This window comes from Lycorma delicatula, chromosome 3 (genome assembly GCF_047948215.1).
Source record: "Lycorma delicatula isolate Av1 chromosome 3, ASM4794821v1, whole genome shotgun sequence".
NCBI classification, from domain to species: domain Eukaryota; kingdom Metazoa; phylum Arthropoda; class Insecta; order Hemiptera; family Fulgoridae; genus Lycorma; species Lycorma delicatula.
The window spans coordinates 189,731,006-189,750,669 of NC_134457.1; the positions used below are offsets into that span (position 1 = coordinate 189,731,006).

The following is a 19,664-nucleotide window of genomic DNA, read 5'->3' on the forward strand; positions in this document are numbered from 1 at the left end:
ATTTATTAATAATTATTAACCTCTGATTGTAAAAATAAATTTACAATAAATAGTAAATCAATAATAACAATAAAAAAATATTGAAAAAATATCAGAAGTTATTAATGAAATAAATCTTTATATATTTTCATTTAAAAAAATGTTTATATGCAATTTAATAGGCGTACAAGTAAGTTTTGTAGTATCCACATTAGATTTGGTGAGACACCTTATTATTCGTTTTTGTTTTAATTTTGTTGATGGTTACATCATAATAATTTAAAAAATATAGTATTAGATAGATATAAGACTTACATTTATTTAAAGAGTAATAAAGGGACTTTTACTCTATTCTAATATTTCAGGTAAGATTACTGAATTAATAATATGGTTCAAGTTGGTGTCCCGAAACCCGTGTCTTCGCTTTATTAGCTACAGTAATATGGATCTTAGATACCTTATACTGATTTAACTTTTTATAGAAAAAGGTCACTATAGTTACTTTTCACAATTAGGAATAATTTGCTTACGAAAAACAACTGAAGTAATAATTGTATAAATATTTTATGTTAATGATAACTAATATTTTAGCAATTGTGTAATTGTCCACTTTATTAAACAATTGGAGGATTGTATCTCACTTTCAAATGAAATAAGTTTAAATGAGAGGGACAAAAAATGCGAATATTTAACTTAATAGGCGTACAAGGAAGTCATGTGGTGACCACAACATATAATTTTTTAAATTTTTTTTCATTCAAATATATTGATTTATTAATAATTATTAACATCCTATTGTAAAAAAAATTACATAAGTAATAATCCAACAATAGTCGATAGATGGGTGGAATATATTGAAGAGTTATACGGAGGAAATGAATTAGAAAATGGTGTTATAGAGGAAGAAGAGGAATTTGAGGAGGATGAAATGGGAGAAACAATACTGAGATCTGAATTTAAGAGAGCATTAAAAGATTTAAATGGCAGAAAGGCTCCTGGAATAGACGGAATACCTGTAGAATTACTTCGCAGTGCAGGTGAGGAAGCGATTGATAGATTATACAAACTGGTGTGTAATATTTATGAAAATGGGGAATTTCCATCAGACTTCAAAAAAAGTGTTATAGTTATGATACCAAAGAAACCAGGGGCAGATAAATGTGAAGAATACAGAACAATTAGTTTAACTAGTCATGCATCAAAAATCTTAACTAGAATTTTATACAGAAGAATTGAGAGGAGAGTGGAAGAAGTGTTAGGAGAAGACCAATTTGGTTTCAGGAAAAGTATAGGGAAGCAATTTTAGGCATCAGATTAATAGTAGAAGGAAGATTAAAGAAAAACAAACCAACATACTTGGCGTTTATAGACCGAGAAAAGGCTTTCGATAACGTAGACTGGAATAAAATGTTCAGCATTTTAAAAAAATTAGAGTTCAAATACAGAGATAGAAGAACAATTGCTAACATGTACAGGAACCAAACAGCAACAATAACAATTGAAGAACATAAGAAAGAAGCCCTAATAAGAAAGGGAGTCCGACAAGGATGTTCCCTATCTCCGTTACTTTTTAATCTTTACATGGAACTAGCAGTTAATGATGTTAAAGAACAATTTAGATTCGGAGTAACAGTACAAGGTGAAAAGATAAAGATGCTACGATTTGCTGATGATATAGTAATTCTAGCCGAGAGTAAAAAGGATTTAGAAGAAACAATGAACGGCATAGATGAAGTCCTACGCAAAAACTATCGCATGAAAATAAACAAGAACAAAACAAAAGTAATGAAATGTAGTAGAAATAACAAAGATGGACCGCTGAATGTGAAAATAGGAGGAGAAAAGATTATGGAGGTAGAAGAATTTTGTTATTTGGGAAGTAAAATTACTAAAGATGGACGAAGCAGGAGCAATATAAAATGCCGAATAGCACAAGCTAAACGAGCCTTCAGTAAGAAATATAATTTGTTTACATCAAAAATGAATTTAAATGTCAGGAAAAGTCAGCATCAAAGTCATTGGCAAAGATATCGGGCGCCAAGTATCTGTATTTATTATTTATTTTCTTAAAAAAAAAAATAATAGGTCAAAAGTATTTCTCGTCCGAATGAGTTAATGATTTTTTTCATTTTTATTAATTTGTTCTTCGTAGTTACAACTGTTAAGTTTAGCAATAATTTACTCGTGACATGAGATGTTCGAGCTACATAAGCGATTTATTGGTTTGAAACGGTTAGTCTTTATTAGAATGTTATAATTTTGCTGAGATTGCATAAATCATTTCATAATTAATTAATAAATACAAATTTATTAACAGTTTTAAAACTTTTTTAATTTAATTACAATGTCACGTTTTACACTCCAGTCAAGATCTCAGTTTAATTTTCATTGCAAATCGTGAAGGGTAACTTCAAACAATAAGCTCCAGTTTTTAACATCAAATTGATAATATTTTACAATAAGTGAATGTTAGCATATTTGTAATAACAGAAATATTATTATTTTTTTCTATAAACTCTTAAAAGGTTTATCTATATATATATATATATATATATATATATATATATATATATATATATCTTTGTGGGTACTCTTTACACTCATCACCTTAACAGCTGTATACAATATTATATTTGAAAACCACGTAGAAACCAGTACGAGAAATTGTTTATAACAGTGATTCCCAAACTGTGCGCCGCGGTGCCCCGGGGAGCCGCGGCCTCTTCACAGGGGCGGCGCGAAATATTGTAAAAGCTTCATAATTAATTGGACCAAGACATTTATAATTATTAATTTAATGTTAATGAAGTAAAAAAATAATGAAGATATACGAGTTTTATTTATTTTTATCTCTTACGAGTAGTCATACTTTTACTTAGAGTAGGACGCCAAGGAAAATTTTTTATTGAAAAGGGCGCCGCGACTCGGAAATGTTTGGGAACCGCAGGTTTATAATTCCTGGTGAATTTTTTCCATGCGAAAAGAAACCTTTTTGTTAAAAAGATGTCTGTGTTAACAGAAAATTAACAGAAAAATTAACAGAAAAAAAAATAAATTAATTAATTAATTAACAGAAAAAATTAACAGAAAATTAACAGAAAATAACCATTTGCCGATAATCGCTGAAATATTCCTTTCTGATGCGGGGGGAAAGGTCACCTACAAAGAAACTAAGAATAGTCAGTAATTTCTTGAAGATGGGCAGTACCACACAATATATATCTGGTTAATAGCTTTAAGAAACATTAAGGAGACGTAAAAATCTAAAAAAATTATTAACTTAAATTGTGATACCACATGCTTCAAACTGTGACTACATATAAAGAGTGTATCAAGAAGTTCTCCCAATTTTAGGACAAATGTTTGTATGAAATTTATCAATTATTTTCACGAGTAGAATAGGTGCGAAAGTTCCGGGAGAACTTCGTGATACACTGTGTATAATTGTGTTTCGTTAATTAATTTATTTTTGTTTTTACTCATTTAATTTTTTTATTAGCCTATATAACGAAAAGGTTTATAAGGCTTTATATCTTAGTAAATCGTTTAATAATCTGCGGGCATTATCAGTGAAATAGTAACACGTAGAAATTTAATAAGTTTGTATGAATGAATTCATGGCGCGTTCGTGCTTAGTGGTAATACCAGAGTCCAGTCGTCCACAAAAGGGAAAGGGTGATAGTTGGTAGAAGAGAGAAACCTGGGAACGTATTATAATCGAGATAAGCGCATTCAAATACTTTTAAAAGGTTGTTTAACTTTAACGTAGTTGATATATATGCAAACAGTAAATATATTTATAGATATATATATATATATATATATATATTATAGTAATATTGTCAAATAATAAACTTTTATTTTACGATAGGAGATTGAAATAATAGAGAGGTGTACACGTCATCATAGCATGATGCGCTTTGATCAGTCCACGAGTTGATGTGTCAATACAATAATACTTTCATTTATTTCAAATATATTTCTTTACAATTAAATTATATTGATCTGCAAAAGTTTTTTTAGACAAATAATTTTGAAATAATTTGGAGCGACCATTATGAGTAATATGGTGTTACAACCTAAAATGAAGACGAGACTGACTCACTGACACCTTCCTTTTAGAAAAAAATAAATTTGTTACAAATATGATTTAATTAATAGCCATGATTAATATCAACATAATTTAGTCATTTCAACATTATTTTTACTATGGAATAACCCTGACTAGAGAATCAGTTTCGTTCTGCCTTTCATGCGAATACCATCACGAGTTTGGTATTTTTGTTTTATTCCTATATTTTCTGATACAGATGTGTATTTTTTCGTTGTCCTTCATATACATTTTTTTTTTGTGTGTTATAAGTAATTTATTTTAAAATGCTTCTCAGTTGTGAAAATCATCCTAAACGTTTTTGCTACGTTTGTGGTGAATTATTTTTTATGTATTAAAGAAAAGAATATTACTCCTTTTCTTAAAGAAATCATTTGAATTCTATTTTGGGTGAAAAATAGTAGACTAGGATAAATCTTAGGTCCTTCATATCTTATTAACTTTACTGATTCGATAGCTAATCTGGAAGCCGCAATATATGTCTTTTTATTTTCCTATGGTACGGAGAGAGCCTAAGGACCATTCGATAGATGTTATTTTTGTATTACAAAAATCAAAGGGAAATTGTCACAAGGAAATTCAAATAATTTATTGGATGTTATATTCTTCCTTCAGCCATAAGACCTATTCCCACAGTGAAGATTTATTTTTTCCGCCAAAAACATGGAGTTTAGAAGAAAATATTGACGATGAAGAATATTGATGATGACGAAGTTTTTTTGTCTTCAGTCATTTGATTGGCATGATGCAGTTTTCCAGGCTTCCCCATCTAGTGCTAGTCGTTCCATTTCAATATACTCCCTACATCCTACATCCCTAACAATTTGTTTTCTGTATTCCAAACACTGCCTGCTTGCACAATTTTTTTCATCTACCTGTCCCTCCAATATCAAAGCGACTATTCCAGAATTCTGTAAGATGTGGCCTATTAGTTTGTCTCTTTTTTAACTAGATTTTTCCAAATGCTTCTTTCTTCATCAATTTGCAGCAAAACCTCTTCATTTGTCTCTTACCCACATGATTTTTTAAATTCTCCTATAGCACCAGATTTCAAAAGCTTCAAATTTTTCTTCTCAAGTACTACGATTGTCCAGATTTCCTTCCGTATAAAGCTACCCTCCAAACATATACTTTCAAAAACGTTTTCCTGTCGTTTAAATTAATTTAAATTTAATGTAATTTAGAAAGTAATGAGGAAAAATAGGATCCAGATTTCCAAGGTCAGGAGAGCATTGAACCATACAAATTTACTCAAGTAGAACTGAATGATCAAATTCGTGATTTTCATTTGTCTAAAAAGCAATCAGAGTTATTGGCTTCCAGATTAAAAGGCCTCCTCGAAAGTGGCACTAAAATATGTTTTTGGATTAGGCGTACTGCAATGATGCAAATTCATTATTTGATTTTGTAGAATAACATCAAAATTCTCCGGAATGGAGATTGTTTCAAAACGAGTTTGTAAAGCTGTTCTCCTTCACAATGAAAATGAAAAACCATTAATTCCTCTTGCTTATTCCAGAACAAATGAAAGAGAAGTATCATAAGATAAATTTTTTACTGAGGATGATAAAATAAGAAAAGTATTTTTGGCACATATGAGAAAACCTTACATCTAAATAATCATTTTCTATTCTTGCAGCTAGGTTATCAGATATTGTTTCTTATGACGAGTGTAACAATAGAGGTAGGAAAAACCACATCATTAAAAATAAACCTGAAGAGAGAACACTCATAATTGGCAGACAAATTTTGTTGTTAAGCACTTGTCATTCTTCCTCTTTGGGATGATGCTGTTTAGAAGAATGTGTATTCTCCATAATTACACATAAAAACTTTGTATATTGGTTTAATAAAACCTTTTTTTTTTTCAAAGGAATGGATAGTAATAGATTTCTTATACCATACCTTAAGAGCAAATTTTGAGGCAAAAATCAAAAAAAGGAATATTAGTTGGACCACACATACGTAAGCTAATGAAGGATTGGGACTTTGAGACCTATTTAAATGAATCTGAGAAAGCACATGGGTATCATTTCAAAATATTCTTAAAACATTCCTGGCCAAAAAAAAAAAAACGGCTGAAAACTATGGTAGAATTGGTGAGTTAACTTCTTGAAAACTATTAAAAAACTGGGACGCAATTAATCGCATTCATATTTCAACTTATTTCTACCAACCTTAGCAACCTTGGTAAGTGTTGAGACGGTGAATGCTTTCAGCAGGATATGATAATGATTGAAACAGTCCACGAGAAAAATTGGAGCACGGAATATACTAGCCTCTGCTGAAGACTGAAAAGGAACATTCCAGAGGCTTAATAAAGGGAAAACGAAAGAAAAATAGGAATTAAGTGAGCTAATATCATACTGTAGGTTACATAATTTTTAAAAAATCAGGTTTTCTTTAAATTCGTTAAAAAACTACTACACTTCTTTCAATTCTGGATTGAAGATTTGAAATAAAAGCAAAAAATATTATTAAAGACATCTTATTGAGTGCATGTAACAGAAAAAACTTCCTCTTTTTGTAGACCATTGTCAGGAATCATTTATAAATACATAGGTAATCTTGATGATTAACAGCGATCTTTTTATTCCATAAAATTACAGTAATTTTAGTAAAAATATAACAAATTTATTAGAACAGCATATCTCAAACGGTGTAGAAAATTATGTGTTTTGTTATAAGTTTTAATTAATGAAAAAAATCAATACTAGAGTGTTGTTTATTATTTACTATATTCTAAAATAAAATTAATTTAAATCATGTATAACCAAAATACGCAGATATATTTTTAAAAAAAGTGAGCACGAATAACAACATTGAACTGAAGATTGTTAAATTAATTTGATACGTCAGAAATTCATACAAATAATAATCCATATTTTTTGAACAGGAAAGGGTAAAAGGATATATTCTGGTCAAAATAGACCTCAGGGGATAACATTTGTATAACAACATAAAAGACAGAATTAAAGCAGTTCCAATGTTAAAGTAATACTTTGTGGTTCACCACTTTGACCAAGGTTCAAGAACTGAATAACAGGAGGGTGGTAGGTGACAGTAACCACCCGACCAAACCTTTAAAGGTATATGTTTTAGCAATGTTTATCTACCTCGTCAACTCTTTTTTTTATTACTAACGGCTTCAAAGGCCGAACAACAGAGAGGAGTATGGAATTATCCACCAACCAAACGCCCAGTCGTGTGTGATTTTTTATGCAGTCAAGCATCAGAGTGATAATTTTTTACAGTTTCAATAAGCGAATCGATTTATAAACCCAATAAGTATCTTTTGCGGCGATATAGTAACGGTAATTGAACTACGAGTTGTTCAATCTTATTTTTAACTCAATCTCGTTTTACATTTTAGTAGTTTTTTGACATTATCAGTTTAAAGGAATAACAGCTTTCTATATTATAAATTATAGTTCTTAATGAAACCTTTGAATTAATAACACTTTTTGTCTATCTTCCAAACAAAATGTGAAATAAAACTTGTTTCTCCATCAGTAAGACGTTCTTGATCAAATTCCGTTTTTAACTTTTGGGATCATTTGCGGTTTGCAAAATTATTTGGAGGATGGGATTCCTATTGTTTTGTAGAAAATGTTTTTAATACTATAAAAGGTGGTCAATCAATTTGATACACAGTAGTAGCCTATCACTTTAACGTGATCAATACTTTTATTATTATTATTTTTTTATATATAATTAAATATATTATTTAAAAGTTTAACAACAAACCGAATATGTATATCTGTACCTACAATTTGAAAAAAATTCATAAGCTTTCTACTATTAAACTTCTTTAATTTAAAATTATTTTCTACAATTTTTATCGATGTTAAGAAGAAATTCTCATTTCATCTAAAAGAAGAAATAAATTTATTTAAAATTTTACAACAGATTAGAACGGAAATACGATTCTTTAACAATTTTTTGGTTCAGTCAGTCTAAATATTGCAAATAATTTTATTGATACTCGATAAAATTAAAATTTTATTGAATATCAATTATTTATAAAATGCAATCATCACATACGAGGCACTACATTCAATTTTGCAAAAATTTATATGTAAAATACCATTCGTAAAAACACATTGGGGATTATTTAAAACAAAATTAGGAAAAATATTTTTTACAAAACTTTTAGAAATAAAAAGTTAATAATTACAAAACAGATTCAAAAATACTGCAATTCAATACTAAACTAACTTCATGAAGAGGTCTAGTCTGGTTTAGTGATAAACCAGAAGTTATATCAGAAGTTCTGATATAACTTCTATGGAGATTCTTTACATTTAAATTAAATAAAAATCCCAGGAAGTATTAACTTCACATCAATGTTATCAGAACCTAAAGAACATGTTTTAATGAGTCACAGTGAATTGAGCGTAAAAGGAATGACCGTTGCTTTTCGAGGAATGTAGGTTAAATGATATATAATGTTATTTGGAAAAAAAAAAAACATAAGCAGATCTAATAATATATGGCAATTCCGTTTTTACATTTTTCAACAATTAGTAATTCAAGTGGAATGTGTTCAGAGGTGATATTTTTATCACACCTTATTGCTTGTAAACGACTTGACTTATTTTCAATGAAATTCGTGCTTTTACTCGTAATTTCAGTGGAAGCACTGTATTGAATAGTGAATCTAGATGAATACAGCACAAAATATTAATTTTTCCTGAACAAAGAAAATTAACTAAGTAATAGTAATTCTTGTAACGATATATTATTATTACTATTATTCGTTAAAAGAATGAGGACTAAAGTAAAAAAGATTAATAAAGAAAAAAAAATCAGTAATAAACATCTAAGGAAAAAAAGAAGGGATTTAATTACCGTTCAAGAAAATTTCGTATAGTAAAAGAATGTTTTACCGCAACAACGTGGAACGCTAGTTATTCTGAAACCCTTAGGCGGGGTTGACTCATGGACTCACGTAACAAGCCACTGAAACGCATTAATCTGCGAGGAAATACGCGCGATAAACATAGCTTGGGGTCATCGTTCACTAACTAAAGCCGGTAAAGCTGTTTATCTATAACGTTATCGGACTGTATAATAATGAAATTTTTAACAGATGGCTCAATTTAATGCTTCTCTTGTATCACAAAGTGAGATTAGTAATGTTTTTATCAGAAATAATGTCTTTATAACTCATATAATTAATATTATAATTTATTTTTCGTTTACACACACATGTATGTATGTATGTAACAACGAATTTTCATAAGAATTGTATTATTTCTGTAAATGTGATATGTATTACATATGAATGAAATGGGGCCGATAAGAGTTTTGTAACCAATTTTTCTATTTTTATCTTATTATATGGAACGCTTAAAAATTATTTATTATCTATTATCTATTACATGCATACAACATTCATTTTTTTAAACAAAATTCTAAATTAATAAAATAGATTTTGATAATAGAAATGTAGTGTCTTACCAATTTTGATATCAGTAAAGTTTTAAAAAAAAAACAGTTTTATTTATATTACAGAAATTTTTGTTTTTTGAGCAGACGAAATGATATCTTTTTTTTCTACCCTTCCCCTAAGGAAGGGTAGGAGAAACATTTGAGCTAAACCTCCCGCAGAGAGACTTGACACAACGCCCAGCCATTTTGCAGCCTTACTTTCGCCACCAAACGGGACGCCACGACATGCGGCAACATAACCGTATCGTACTTCGTCTCGCCAGAAGCAGGCCTCGTTGATATCACCTTCGGGTCTACATTAGTGTCTTCTATCCCCTTCTTAACCGCAGCAACAATTTCAGCCTGCGTCGTATCCTTCTCTATATCCTTAATAAGGGCATATGCTGGTATACCCCTTACCGCAACATTCAAACCTGCCAACTTGCCCGGCATCTGCTGTTTGATCCCATCTAACTTCTCCGCCTGTTCTTTAACGCGGATATGGAGGACCTCACCCGGCCCCTACTTGGTCGAAAAAATATCTCCCAATTCCTCCTTCGGCACTCCTTCTTAACCTTCCAGAGCAAATCGACATTTTATTATGTAGTGCCCTCAGCTTTAAGCACAATCGTGGCTGACGCCTCCCCCTTACTATGCTGACCACCATTATCACGCCTTAACCGCAGTATCCTCTTCCAGATAGAGAGTTCTCTTGTCTCTCTGCCTCCTCCCATAATACTCGAGCACCCGCTTAAGATACCAACCTCCCTGGTTCCCAGCTACACTTTGACCTTAGACTTCACAGTCTTCTTATGAGCTCTGAGAAGATCCTCGACGACTATCTTGTCGCCCGCCTAAGAATCAATAACTACCTTACAACAATCTCCCAACTTCTCATCTTCCAAGTCCCCCAAGACGACTTTAGTATGTCCCATCTTGGCCACCACCTGTTTACGCTTTAGCTTGCCCACACGGAGCATTCCTCCAACAGCCGGAGCCCTTTCCAAGAGCTTCCTATCGTACTGCCTATCTTTTTTTTTATTTGTTTAACCTCCGGGTCCGCAGTCAAGCAATTCTTTCCGCAGAGGATGAGATGAGTGTTTTGTAGCACGTGTGAAAAATGCCATGCCTGATCGAACCCAGGACTTCCGGGTGAAAGGACAAGAGAGTACCAGTCACGCTACGGAGGCAGGCCGTACTGTCTATCTGCCTGTTCTTTCTGGCCAAGTCAAACACTACCACAACATCTGTGTCCTGCAGACCAAAAACGGACTCGGAGTTCCTCACAGTTCGCAAACATGCCCGCCGGCTACCACCTCATGACCAACTCCGGAATATCCTCCTCCGGAACACCTTCCTCCACTGCTCCATCAGCCTCTTACCTTCCATCTGCAAAGTTTGTGAAGTAGACCTCCTCCTTAACCTCCCACTGCGACACACCACCGCACGAATAACCCGCAGCGCGCAGACTCACCTCGCTTCATCAGCTCCGTAAGCCACTGCGAACACTCCTTTATCTCTAACTTAGTAGTAATATTCGCCGCTACCAACTTGGCTAATCTTCTAACCTGCAGGGACACCTCACCCAGAAGCTGATCATATGCGATCAACTGCAACTGTACACATCCTCTTCCTCTTCTATCCGCCACTTAGACATTCGGTCAAGAGAACCAGTCTTTCGCGGCGACCTTACAAGCACCCTATCCACTTCCGGCTTTACCACCACAAACGGACCACCAGCTTCCACTTTTCTCTGTGGGGGCTGCGACTTACCCTTTACTGGGGACCTCGTGAGACTTCTTCTAGGCTTGAACGCATCTTCCTCTATTTTTCTCGCTTAAACACCAATACAATGCACCTTTTTGATGTTGTTTTGATTATCAAGAACTTTGTATACGGATTAAACAAACGGGACAAAAATAACTTTAAACAAATAGTAGAATAAATAAATTAAACTAAATAAATATATAAATGATAGCTTAATAAACTAAGCTACAGCAGTCTATCTTATCAAGAGATAACAACAATTGAAATTAATTAAATTAATTCCAGTACCAAGAGTCTATCAATTCGAGTATAATAATAAACAATACTATCCACAATTGATGACAATTACAATTGTTTATGCCATCTATTAGAGATAAGCTACACCCGAATTGAAAACAACTCAAGGTACACCACTACTAACTCACACTAACTACTGCGACCAGCAGTCAACTATTAACCTTATTGCCAAGAGCAATAAGTTAAGAGTCTAATTACTCAGATAAAAAATTCAATAAAAAGGTCAGTCCGTAACCAAAAATTACTAAGGTATATTAAAACACTTCCAAAATTTTTAACCGTCGATTCCCAATTAAACAAATCAGATATCAAAACCGTTAATCCGAAAAAAAACCATCATAAGACATAATAACACGTCTGACCGCAATAAAAACTTTCACACGACTCATTGATATCTGCGAGACTCTTAACAAACGGGTTACAAATTCATTGTAATTTTTTTTTATTTCACTGCGTTTTGTTCGATTATTCTTTTATTTTTTTTTATGAATTACAGATTGTTATCTTATGGATTTATTATTAAAATTTATTGCCTTTATAGAACAAAACAATATAATTTTTTTAAATTTCTCGGCCAATTTTTTTTGTTGATAGTCATATTCACTTCATACCATATTTTTCCTTTTTTAATCAAATTAGTATAACGACCTTCACGAATCGAAGATCCGTGATGTAATATTTCACTTATTACTTTGTAAGTAAAACCCTCGGTTTTTATCGAATCCGTGGATATACTTTTTTATATTATTATTATTATATATAATTGTAGAATAAAAATTTTACTGATCTAATTTACGTCTGTTTTATGTAACAAATCTTTGCTGCCACATTTGCAACAATTTCCAACTGTTCGTATTTTTTGTGTTTTATTAGCAGCTATAATCACTTGTAAACTAATACTTCAATTTTTTTTAATGAAGTGATGGAAATCAAAACAATTATTTCACCTTCAGTTCTTTCATTTACATAAGAGCATTTACTAATAAAATAAGCTGCAGTATATTTTCTTTCAAATTTTATTATTTCAAGTACATCATCAAGTTTTTGTACGCAACCTAGTACTATCAAATACTGCTAGCTAGCGGCGCGATTTGTAAACCCACCTTTTTGAGGAAAACGTGACATATTCGAGTCCGCAAATCAAATCAAATGAAGAAAAAAATGTTGTCTAACAAAATTCGAGGTATTTTTTGAAAGTATCCTTTATTATAGATCTAATTGAACTGAAATATAACGTTTCCATGCTTATTTTTTAATCTTTTCCCCATTTTCATTTCACTTTTAAGGTTAGGTCATGTTTAGAACTGTGAACAAGTTTCGTTGACTTCGCCGTGCCGTCCAGTTCTGCGGACTCTTTCCGGTTTGATGTACTAAAATTAATAAGATTTGATTCTTAGATACTTATTATTACAACATTATTGTTAACAATAACATGTTAACAATATCTAGCTCAATATTGTAACTATTGAGTTACATATCCCTCAGTAGTAAACGTTACACACATAACGTTTAGATAAATTTGTAAATAGAATTACTTGCAGGTCTATCACTTACAAGATGAGATTATACGCTGGAAGCTATTTTGTGTATGGTTTATTTAGGCTTAACCTTATGTAGTTTACAGTACAGTGTAACTAGATTGGGGGAGTTTTACTCAATGTTGTTCCACTATTATTATCAGTAACAGATTTGTTGAATGTAATACTTCTTAAGAAAGATTTCCCCATACTCCTTGTTCAATTAGATGGCAATACTAGTATTGAACAAACATATAAGCTACTAAAAATTTAATAATTTATATTGTTAAAATAGTATTACAATAATTTTCAATATAGACACTGAAAAAGGGTAATCCATCAGTATTTTGTAGCAGCAGATGGGAAAAATTAGGACAACTGGGCAGAATCACTATGATTTTTAGCAGGTACCCCTTTAAACTTATTGTGGAATGGTTAAAATAAATAATAAAGTATGTTATATTAACTCTGAATTTAAAAAAAGTATCTTTGAATCGCAATATTGATTCAAATCATGAACTACAACTTGCTTAGATATAATTAAAGGTTAGGGACATTTTATTTTATTTATTTATTGTTATAGTTAATAAATTTAAATTGCATTTATATAAAAAAAATTCTGTAGAGCTTACACTTACAATGACAAAAATTTTTCTTTTCTTCTGTTTTTTTTCCTTGTACGAAGTAAAGGAAGCACTGTGATCGTGAAAAATTTCGGTTTTCATATTCAACGGAAATATCCATTTTTACTAGTTTCGGCGTGACGTCTGTACGTATGTATCTCGCATAACTCAATAACGGTTAGCAGTAGTATGTTGAAATTTTGGATTTAGAACTGTGGTAACATCTAGTTGTTCACCTCTCCTTTTGACTGTACCACAAACATCCAAAAAAATTGTTATTTTGGACTTTTCTTAACCGCAGTAATCAGCACTCATTGAGAGCTTTTAAACGATATGTCATAGGTGGTACTTCTATTCATTGTTTCCAGAGTAATAACCAAATAAAATTTTAATTAATGAAATATTTGGATCTTACAAGGGTAAGGCACATCGGTTCGAATCTGACTTTTCCTTTCCTTTTTTTTTTAAATTAAATTTATTGATTTATAAAAAAAATATTAACCTCCGATTGTAAAAAAAATGTGTATATGTAATTTAATAGGCGTACAAGGAAGTCATGTGGTGTACACATCAGATTTTTTACTTATGTCTAAGTAGTTTTACTTATTTATATTATCACCATTTATTTATTTTTTTTTAGAATTTTCAAAAATTTTTGTTCATAATTTTCTAGTGCTGTGTGTGATGTATTTGTTCATTTATTTAAATCCTTTTATCACTGTATTGAATGAATATATTGAATGAAATTCTAATTTTTCCTAAGCAGAAAATGTCTTTCAGAGAGAGTAATTTCTTTATTTTTGTTCTGAAGCTATGAAATTTTGCAGCCATTGAAAATAAAGTAAAATAAATTTAATTATGCATACCTCCCCTATTGAACAGTGCAAATGCAATGAATACACAGTTTCTTAAAGGGGTGCATTAATTTTGTCTTCACGTGTAAATCAGAAAATTAATGCGCTTAAAGCAAAATACTGTAAAGAAAGTAAAGATCTAAAAGAACTACACCGAGCTTATTTCTTCAAAAATAGTGATTTTCATTCTTCAGCAAGACCCAAGTAATGAACATCGAGAAGCGGCACTAATAGGACTTCACAACAGCCTGGTAAGAAGAAAATGTAAAACACTTAACTCCTCATTTTTTTGTTAGAGAAACTTTTTTTGTTTATTGAGAATTTCTATCCCATTTTGAAGAGGTTTTCTGAATTATGAATATCAAATTACGTTTAACCGTTATGGAGTTTAACAAAACAACACCGCAATGTTTCTTTTCCGGTGTAGTTCTAATTTTCACCACTGTAATGGCATAGCATATGAACAGATATCAATAATATGAATTACTTAAATGGTTTAATTTAAATTAAAATTTGCACATAATTAGTTCACTCTTATTTCACAAATATTTCATTTTGAAAATAATGAAGAATACTTTTTTTATTCCGTTCAAAAAATTTACAATAATTTAATATGAAAAATTATCAAAAACATGAAATTATACAAAAATATAATGTAATTAAAATTTATTTAAAAAAAAGCACTAAAAATTTAATTTAAAATTTAAAAAAAAAATCAGAAATCAGAAATATGACGTTTTTTGGCCATAAAACCATATATGTATTCTCCCGCTACAATTGCAATGATAAAAAATCTTACTTTGTAATACTGTTCATTATAAACAGACTAAAAAATACTTAACAGATTACAAAACAAATACACACTGTTAAAAAAAAACATACATAAAATAAAATTCTAGAATTAGAAATTGTTATCTGGCACACAGCCAACTGGTAGGAAAGAATAAAATATTTACGTTTTTGCTAAGCAAACCAAGGTTTCTTTTTCTTAAGGAAATATGACCACTTAACAGGCTATTAAACAGAACATGATTTGAATAAATTACACCTACTAAATGATGAATACATTTTTACTTTAAAGGAAAAACATTCATAACCACACATGTTTTCCACTATTTATGTAATTTATATTTTTGCATATATAACTTTCGCAATTAAGTATTGTACTCCTCAAGAACAGCAAGCAAATAGATCACAGTAAAGTGTACGTACACATTAAAAAAATAAATAAATAATTTGAGTAAAAGTATACTAGCTATCTATTTAAAGACTTACTTTAAAGAAGTATGTGCAGTTAATCAGAGAATAAAATACTAACAATCTCAACGTGCAGATTAGAATATGACTCAATTGAACTCAATTAAAGTACGAGTAAATAAAAAGACTGATGTAGTCTTATATGAAATTCATGCCAATTAGTGTTGAAATCGTACTTAACATATATTTACGTAGAATGTATAACTAACATAACTTCTATAAAATAATTTAAGTTTATCAAACACGTTATTATACAAAAATATTTTATAAAAATGTTATCAGTCTGTAGAACATGCCTAAGTGAAATTCAAATTTACAATATTTAAAAATAGGTGCTATTAATATTTATTTCAATTTCTAAGTAATACTGAAAAAATATGAGTTATATTTTTTTCTTATTACGTTCAGAGTATCTAAGGATCCCGTTTGCATAATTTTGGATTTTTTATTTTCCAAAGGTATTCTGATTCTGATTCTTTGTTGTTCTTTCTTTCTCTCATTCATTTTCTTTCAGATTTAGATTTTTTCCTTTTTTGGAAACTTTCTTTTATGAATTAACTTCCTAAATTCTTCTCTATTTTGTATTTTATCTTCTGTGATATCTTAAAACCTTTTGAGATCTTTTCCAATTTCTGTGAAACATTAAAGTTTGGTTTTTCTGTTATCAAAATAGTAGAATATTATTTGTTTAGTCAATTTTCCATTCTACAAATAAACTCAAAAAATCTTAGCCGTTTTCTCTTATTGTTTATTCTATTTTTTTCTGAATTTTCATAAATTTCCGTGGTACTTCTATGTCCGTATTGTTGATCTTATTGTAATTGTTGTTCAATTTGGGGTTATGGTCCTTCTAAATACTTAATTGACTCTTTTAAAAATTTTATTTTCTGAAATTTTAATTATAATTATTACATTTTTAAATGATAAACCATTTTAAAACGAGGTTTTTAGACTGATCTTATTTTTACATTTTTGTAATTCTAAAATTATGTTTCTGGCTTCTTTGCCTTTTGTTAATATTTCTAAATCGCCGGCAAACATAAAAAAATTTATATTAAAATTACTATTTTTAACCCATGAACAGCAATTATTTAATAACTGCAAAAAGAATGTTTCTTAAATAAACTGAAAGGAGAAGATAAGAATGAAAAATATAAAATTTTCCATCAAATAATATATATTTTTTTGGTATTAGCTTGAATTAAAAATTTAATGTAATAATTTAATCAATGGAAAAAATGCCGATTTATTTAACTGTTTAGTTGTTAAATTTTCGAATTTCATGTATATTTACAGACATCCGGAGTTCCTGATAGAATGTAAAGGACTTCGTATTATTATAGTTAAGCACGTACGAATAGAGGTGTACGTTTTAAAGTAGAAATGTAAGGATGCCCCCTTTCGGTCGAAGGATAAATCGCTATAAAGTATAATATAATATATAAATGAAAATTTCGATTCACATTCCATCATTCATAAAAATTAGAATTTTCTAAATGGAAGAATAACTGAAAGAAAATAATCCCTTTAAGTGTAAAAGTACGAAACTTTCCAATAGAATATTTTCTTCTACTATTAATAGAATATTAATATGTTCTAAAATTCTACAGTTAAATCCTTTGAAGAAAGTACGCATAAGGAAAAATGTAGATCAGACAGCAGAACCAACCACTTTGCAATAATCAAGGGTCGAAACACCACTGTTGTACGTGTTCAAAGATAAACTTAAATTTGTAGATGTAATTGTAGATGACATGTTATAAAAAAGTTATCAGAAAAATAATTTCAAAACATGGTATATCATTCATTAAATTAAATGAAGCTGATCCGTGATGTTTTTCAAAGCCTGCCAAATCAAAATGCTCACTTTTTTAATAATTCACAATCCATGATTAATGAATGAAGACAAATAAATTTATTAATGTTTTATGTAGTTCACAGACATTAACCTCCGGGACCACCGTAAGGTATTGCTTCAGAGGATGAGATGAATGATTTGTAGCGTGTGTGAAAATACCATGCCTGACCGGGATTCGAACCCGGGACCTCCGATGAAAGGCCGAGACGCTACCACTTGCGCCACGGAGGTCGACATTCACAAACTGATGGACATCAACTGTTTGGATTTTGAAGATTCGAACTTTATCTTTTTGTAAAATAAAGAATAAAAAAAAATGTTATTTTACGAAACGGATTTTTTTGCATTTATAATAAAATAGAAGTGATATATTCACATACCTCCTTTACTGAAATTCGGTCGTTTGAAATGAACTGAATCGACAAAGAAATAGATTGTAAACAATCGCTCAGCAGTGATGTTTACTGAGCAAATGAAAACATAAAAGGCATATTTACCCATTTATTTTATCTATTACGTAACTAGAAATTTATACTTTTTAAGGAAACAAGTTTGAAAGCAATTTTAATGTTTTTCTTCTTTATTATTTTTTTTTTTTACTGGTATCACATTGAAATGCGATGCTGATGAATTAACATATTGCCTTCAGGAGAATGTATGATTTATGTATGATACAATGAATTCTTATTTATCCTTATAGCAACCTCCATTATGATTTGCAGCACTGTTTCTGCAAATTGTCCACCTAAAGAAAAATACCTTTCTATATTATTTTTAGCATTACTGTTAAAAAAATTGATTTCATCATTAATTTTTTTTTTTTACTATCGAAATTGTTTCATTATTGACGATTTTTATTAGCATGAAAACGCAGGAACAAAAGAATTCTTAAAAATAACTCAATGAATTTATAAATTTGTATAAACCAATTTTTAAAACCTACTCTTGTAATCGACCTATTATTAGCTTACTCGTAGTTTAATTCATAAATGAGAAATAGTTCGTTCATTTTTTTTTTTTGGCAACATAAATCGAGGGAAGAAAAGCAACTGGTGAATACCTAAGATCAGTTTTTAATTATAGTCTTTCCTACGTCTCGGAACACTTATTACATCATTATCAGTTACATAATCTTTAAATATTAGCAATTAACTTCTTTCAGTGGATAAAGTGTTTATCCGGTTTCAATTTTTCCATTAGAACATCAGCAACCTTGTTTGTTTTTTTAGCACTTTGGGAATGGTGCGATTATCGATTACTAACATGTCAGATATTGAAAGGGCTTGAAAGAGATTCTTTTCCCAGATGTTGGAGGGAGGCCAGAGTCTTCCTCCCAAAAAGTAATGATGAACAAGGTCAAGTGAAGTATAGACCACTTAGTCTATTGAACAATCTGGGAAAGGCGGTTGAAAAAATGTTGGCCGCCAGAATTACTAAAGAAGTTGAAGAAGGATTAGCCCAAATCAATTTGGTTTTTGGAGGGGGCGCTCCACCGTATTAGCTGCCAACAAGGTAATAAATTGGGCCGTTGAGGTAAAAAGTGGTACATGGAGAACTAGAAGAATTCCGCTACTTGTCTCCTTAGATGTTAGAAATGCTTTTGGCACAGTAAAGTGGAGTCAGATTCATAGGGCATTACAGGCAAAAAATATCAGCCCGTACTTGAGGAGACAGGTGGCGAAATACCTTCCAGAAAGGACTTGTTCAATGAATTCACAAGAAGGCGAATTGATATTCAATATATACGGTGGAGTTCCCCAAGGTTCGGTTTTGGGTCCTCTTTTGTGGGTGTTTGATGATGTTCTACAATTGGACTATCCGCCTGGTGTGGAAACAATAGCCTATGGGGATGATTTGGCAGTCCTTGTACAGGGCAAGACGGGATTGGTGGTGCAGGAGAAGGCCAATATGGCGCTTGCAAAGATACATGAATGGTTGCAAGAAAAGGGACTTACGTTATCAATTAAT

At 30.8% G+C, this 19,664-nt stretch overlaps 1 long non-coding RNA gene across 1 annotated transcript in view; it reads right to left on the minus strand.

Annotated features, from left to right (window-relative positions):
* Nucleotides 1-15,895, minus strand: part of LOC142321055 (uncharacterized) — a 168,603-nt gene extending 152,708 nt beyond the window's left edge. The window contains exon 1 of the long non-coding RNA XR_012755561.1: nucleotides 15,857-15,895. This is a non-coding gene — a long non-coding RNA (uncharacterized LOC142321055). The remainder of the gene's footprint in view (nucleotides 1-15,856) is intronic.
* Nucleotides 15,896-19,664: the final 3,769 nt, after the last annotated feature.